Below are 6,883 nucleotides of genomic sequence, written 5' to 3'. Positions count from 1 at the left end.
GCCAAGCATGACTTCACTTGCTACCTGAAACGGAATGACCTGGAGAAAGAGCTGAAGCCGTGGGTCATTGCCCTTAACCTGCTGACTGCCGCATACATTTCTGTGAAATCTTGCTCGCTTGCCCACCCCACCTTGTGGTTTTAGAATATAACATGAGAATGCAAACCGGACCCAGGGTCGAAGCCTGTAAAGAGCCGTCCTGGCTTTGGTCCACTGGTGACATCTCATCTCTTGATGTTGGAATGTTTATTCCAGAAGGATTCCCACAACAGTAGGAGAGAACTGACTGCGCCCGCTGTCCTCTGACCTACACACACACACACACACACACACACACACACACACAAAATAGTGCCCAAAGCAAGATATGCAAGCATGGCGAGAAGAAATGGACTAAGATGCCCCATGCAAATGGGATCCCCGCCACAAAAAAATAAAGAGTAGTCATATGAGATGAAGTATGCTCTAAATCAAAAGCTACAAAAGCAGAGAGAAAGAGAGAAGAGAGAGAGAGAGAGAGAGAGAGAGAGAGAGAGAGAGAGAGAGAGAGAGAGAGAGAGAGAGAATGGCCTGCTACTTAGTAGGCTGGAAAAGAAAGTCATTTGAGCCAATGAATTTGAGCACAGCCTGGGCAACATGTGACTCTGCTTTGAGTGGGAAAGGGACCATACTGAGCCAACTCTGCTGCAGAAGGGATTAGCAATTGTAAATACATGCACAGTGTTAGAATACCCAGATATATGAAGCAAGCATTCATATACCTAGAGGAAATGGACAGTAATTACAAGAGTCTCAGGAAGGGGGTTGAGGCAGGGTTTATGGGTTGTAGCTCTGGCTCAGAACTCGCTGGACCACACGCCCATCTCGATTTTTTTTTCTTTTTTTTTATTTTTCGAGACAGGGTTTCTCCATAGCTTTTTGGTTCCTGTCCTGGAACTAGCTCTTGTAGACCAGGCTGGTCTCGAACTCACAGAGATCCGCCTGCCTCTGCCTCCCGAGTGCTGGGATTAAAGGCGTGCGCCACCACCGCCCGGCTCTGCTCCCATGCTTTTACCAGTGCTAAAGTAAATTTACCAGGAGCCAGGAGAAATGGCACACACCTTTAATCTTAGAGGCAGAGACCAGCGGACCTCTGTGAGTTCAATACCAGCCTGGTCTACAAGAGCTAGTGTCAGGACAGGCTCCAAGACTGCATTGCAAGGGAGTTACATTCTATTGTGTGAGCTATTATATTTCCTCTTAAAAATCGAGATGCCTGGTCTACAAGAGCTAGTTCCAGGACAGGAACCAAAAAGCTATGGAGAAACCCTGTCTCGAAAAATAAAAAAAAAATAAAAAAAAATCGAGATGGGCGTGTGGTCCAGCGAGTTCTGAGCCAGAGCTACAACCCATAAACCCTGCCTCAACCCCCTTCCTGAGACTCTTGTAATTACTGTCCATTTCCTCTAGGTATATGAATGCTTGCTTCGTATAGAGAGTTCCAGGACAAAATAAATGGTAAACAAACAAATGAAAAGAGGTGTGTTCTTTCCTCTCTCTTCTGAGATCTTGACACTTTGGAATTTTTTGTTGGTTTGGTTTGTTTTTTTGTTTGGAATTTTTGTTGTTTTTGTTTTGTTGGTTTTTGGAGACAGGATTTCTCTGTGTAGTTTTGGAGCGAGTCCTGGAACTTGTTCTGCAGACCAGGCTAGCCTCAAACTCAGAACTCAGATCCTTCTGCCTCTGCCTTCCAACTGCTGGGATAAAAGGCACACACCATCACTGCCTGGCATTTGTTTGATGTTTAATACAGGGTTTCTCTGTGTAGCCCTGGTTGTCCTAGAACTTGTTCTGTAGACCAGGCTGAACTCAAACTCAGAGATCCACCTGCCTCTGCCTCCCTAATGCTGGAGTTAAAGGTGTGCACCACCTGGCTTGACACTTTGTTTTTAAACAGTTAACCCTGATCATGTTTCTGGGTAGGCCTTCAAGAAATCAATAAAGCAATATATATTCATCTTAAAAAACAAAAACAAAAACCCAGGTTGGAAAGATGACTCAGCGGGTAAGAGCATTTGATTTTCAGCACCTACATCAGGACTTCTGCATGGATATGCATACAACTACATGTGCACACACAAATGCACATGCATGCATGCGCACCCCCACGTTACACATAAATTAAAAGTAAAATGTTTTTTAAGACAAAGATAGCAGGGTGATGGTGGTGCACGCCTTTAATCCCAGCACTCGGGAGGCAGAGGCAGGCGGATCTCTGTGAGTTCGAGACCAGCCTGGTCTACAGAGCTAGTTCCATGACAGGAACCAAAACCACAGAGAAACCCTGTCTCGAAAAACCAAAAGAAAAAAAAAAAAAAGACAAAGATAGAAGTCCTTAGAGCATGTGCTCTAGTTGATATGAAGGATAAGAACATGTGTATTTAACTTTTTTTCATTAATCAATTTGCAGTGCTGGGGATCAAACCCAGGGCTTTAAGCGTACCAGGCAAGTGCTCAAGTGTTGCTCTATAGCCCAACTCCACTCCAAGCATTAATTTCTGCAAAACTAGGTTTATTTGTTGTTGTTGTTTGAGTTGGGTTTTTTTTTTTTTTTAAGGCTGTAATCACTACTCTCGGACCAACTGGTTTTTTTGTTTGTTTTTTGTTTTGTTTTGTTGTTTTGGTTTAACAAGTGAGTGTTTAAATATTAAAAGGAAGTAGGAAGTATGAAGGATTACACAAAGCTCATAATAGTAGATATGTGTACAAAACTTAAATTTAAAATAGAACAATAGAAAATATGGGATCCACATTTTATATTCATTTAATTCTTCATATGATGTTATACAGCAACCTTGATGTAAGTATATTACAGTAAAATTTCTGGAAATTTTATCTGTCATTTACAAATATTTTTATCATGTAGAATATACTATGCCCATGGGCTGGAGAGATGGCTCAGAGGTTAAAAGCACTGACTGCTTGCTCTTCTGAGGTCCTGAATTCAATTCCCAGCAATCACATGGTGGCTCACAACCATATGTAATGTGATCTGGCACCCTTTTCTGGCGTGCAGGCAGACATGTAGATAAAACACTGTATACATAATAAATAAACAAATCTTAAAATAAAGAATATACTATACCCAAATAACACTACTAGAAAATATGTTACAATAATATTTATAAGGCCAGATGGTGGTGGTGCACACCTTTAATCCCAGCACTGGGGAGGCAGAGGCAGGTGGATCTCTTTGAATTAAAGGCCGGCCTGGTCTACAAGAACTTGTTCCAGGACAGAATCCAAAGCTACAGAGAAACCCTGTCTTGAAAAAAAAAATTATCAAGATGATTAATCATCCTATCTCAAAAAGTTATTTTAAAAACAAATTTAAAAACTAAAAACCTCTAACTAGGAGGAAATTGAGTGCTGCTTGCAATGGTAGACTCTGATCTCTGTGGGATGCTATTAGCGCTGCCAGCCAGACTGTCGCGTCTAAAGGTCACCACAGTGTTCACCATGTGGAGTGAAGAGCTAACTCCAAACCACCCAAGAAGGCACAGAACCTCTTCTTGACCCCTGAGAGGCACCCATCGTCAGCAATCACAGCACCACCTCACCATTCTCATTTTAAAACTGGGAGTACACAGCCTGGCACAGTGGGCACGAGCCACATCCTAGCACCTGGAAATGGACGAAAGCACGATGGGGAGGTTTGAGGTTAACCTGTGGTAGTGGTGGGACTTTGTCTCAAAAAAAAAAAAAAAACAAAAACAAAAACAAAACCCTGAGCAGTCACTTCCCAGTACCCACATAAACAACAAAAGCGAGCAAAGGTAGAATCATTATTGTAAAAAGACTTAACTGCTGCCCTCAGGCTACAGCTCAGTGAGAAAGTACTTGCCTGTGTAGCTCTAGGTTCAATACCTAGGACTTAACCAGAAAAAAGAAAAGAAAAAAAGAAAAAGCTTTAATGATATCATTAATCTGAGTTTCACAGAAGTTAAGGAAAAATGGCAACCAGATTAAGAAAGAAATTACTTGAGGGGCTGGAGAGACGGCTCAGAGGTTAAGAGCACTGACTGCTCTTCCAAAGGTTCTGAGTTCAGTTCCCAGCACCCACATGATGGGCTCACAACCATCTGTAATGAGATCTGGTGCCACTCTTCTGACATGCAGGAATATATAAAGGCAGAACATAATAAAAATAAATAAACAAATAAATGTTAAAAAAAAAAGAGAAATAACTTGAATTAGAATAGCGTCTTTCCTTCCTTTCCTTTTGCAGTACTTGGGATCACAGCCAGGGCCCATAGGCATGTGAGTTAAACGGTCCAACATTGAGCACACCCTAGAATTACTTCATGAATGTACACTCTCTTTTAGCTTTACTGTTTTTGTCGTCCCAATACTCCCTATAGTATAGTTGATTTTAATCGCTGTCAAACCCGAGTTAATACTCATATATTTGAATCCCCCAAATTATGGTTACCTTGCCTAGCTGTCCAACATTTTTCTCTCGTCTTGTTTTCTTTGGATTTTTAAAGTTTGAAATAAACTTACCACCACAAAGTTCCAAAAATTCACAGAAACGAAACCAGAGCACCAATATTTCGGGTGGTTCATAGGATTGATGCGAAAGCTATTCTGTTAAGAGCAATGCAGCAGACACTCTCAGATGATCCCAGGCATCTGGCACCCTGTATTGTTCAACGACTCCTGTTCTAGAGTCTAAGCTACAAACCTCCAAAGGAGCAGTTACTACACTGTTTTGTGGGATTTGCAGATTTGCTAAGTATATTGCAAAACTCTGAACTAAGTTTTGTATTTCCAGTACCTAGCAAAGTAGTCCGCCCTATGAAAAAATTGTTTACAGAGATCTTAGGGGCTGAGTAATGTTTAAATAGAAACTAGTTTGATGAAGAATTTCAAGGCAGAGACTGTTTGGTGGTTTGCAGAAGCGTTTGTCCGCGCCACCATCGCGTTTCATGTTTCAAAGCACTGTGTACTCAGTTTGAGAAACAGCTTGACAGTTGTAATGAGATATAATTAAAGCCTCATTATTAGTGTGTAATTCTGAGGCCTGAGAGGTTTTGTTTTTGCTCTTCTTTGACCCCAGAGAATGGACTCAAAACATTGCACATGATCAACCTGTTCTCTACCAGAGCGTTTCATTCTTAGCTCCTGGAGATTCTGTTTTTGCTTTTCTGGTGCTGTCTTAGTTACTTCTCTTGCCTGTTGACAACCACCTGACGAAAACAGCTTAAGGAAGGGTTTGTTTGGTTCATAGTTCAAAGGTCTAGTCCATTGTGGAGGGGCAGGCTTGGAGCTGAGGTGTCTGGTCAGCCTGCATCGGTAGTCAGGGAAGCAGAGACAGACGAAATGCTGTTGAATTGCTTTCTTACCTTGATTTTCTGCACTCACGCTCATTGCTTGCACTCGGATCAGGGTAGGGGTGCCTTGGCCTTTCCATGGACCTAAGCCATGTTTGTATCGGGGGTACACATTCGTTCAAGGCTTCGATCGGGCTTCCTCTGCTCCCTACAGTGCTGCCTGAATTCAGGGTGGGTTTCCCCACCTCAACTAACCTAGATGATCCCTCAGAGATGAGGCAAAGAATTTCTCTCTGGTGATTCTAGACCCTGTCAAGTTGACAACTGATACCAACCATCATAGCACAGGGGACTGAATTCAATACATTCCTCACCTCTAGCCCAGCAGAATTTTTTTTTTTTTTTTTTTTTTTGGTTTTTCGAGACAGGGTTTCTCTGTGGCTTTGGAGCCTGTCCTGGAACTAGCTCTGTAGACCAGGCTGGTCTCGAACTCACAGAGATCCGCCTGCCTCTGCCTCCCGAGTGCTGGGATTAAAGGCGTGCGCCACCACCGCCCGGCAGAATTTTTTAAAGAAAAGGGAGGAAAGAATGAATGGTAAGCATCTTGGTCTTCACCCTGATTCATACTGTGGCGTTGGGGCTGGGGATGTGGTTCTGGAGTAGTTCTGGAGTAGTGTGCCCTGCTGGGGCACAACAAACAAACAAAACATTTTGATGTTGTCCTGGTAACCATATGCTATAAAAGAGCCATGTAGGTCATTTCCTGTTGAGATTAGGGGGAGGTTACAAAATGGTACCAAATGTGGTAGAGTAGCACACACATAGAAGAACAGGGAAAGAAAAGATTATTCAATGTGTTATTTCTTGCTAGAACAAAATTAAAAAAAAATTGTAAGGAGCATTATGTCTTGTATGGAGACTTTCCAGTTTAAAACGGAATCTTACTATCCTAGAATAGTATGTAAGATTCTTTATAAATCCAAGTTTCATTCCTTTGCATAATCCAAGCCTTGAGCCAGTCATCTTTATTTTCCCAAATATTACTTTATTAGTTATCTGTCACCACATACTCAATCAGTGTTTAAGGCAATAGTAAACATTTATTTTTGATGTTGGGGATTTATTATATCACATTGGTTTTGTGGGGCTGAATTTGGGGAGTGGCTCTCAGCTGATTCTGGCTTGCTTATTTTATAAGTTGGTTGTCAAGATGCTAGCTGGAAGCTGTAATTCCAGCATGCCCAAGGCTGAGGCAGGAAGATCAAAAGTTTGAGGTTATCCTGGGTACACAGGGGCTACATTCTATCTTAAAAACAAAACGATGAAGATCCCACACCTGGTGGTGGTGACCACGCCTTTAATCGCAGCACTTGGGAGGCAGAGGCATGCAGATCTCTGTGACTTTGAGACCAGCCTGGTCTACAAGAGTTAGTTCCAGGACAGGCTCCAAAGCCACAGAAAAACCCTGTCTTGAAAAGAAATAACTTGAATTAGAATAGCGTCTTTCCTTCCTTTCCTTTTGCAGTACTTGGGATCACAGCCAGGGCCCACAGGCATGTGAGTTAAACGGT

Source organism: Microtus ochrogaster (assembly GCF_000317375.1).
Source record: "Microtus ochrogaster isolate Prairie Vole_2 chromosome 14 unlocalized genomic scaffold, MicOch1.0 chr14_random_1, whole genome shotgun sequence".
In the NCBI taxonomy this organism is placed as follows: Eukaryota; Metazoa; Chordata; class Mammalia; order Rodentia; family Cricetidae; genus Microtus; species Microtus ochrogaster.
Note: the sequence above shows the minus strand (reverse complement) of the source record.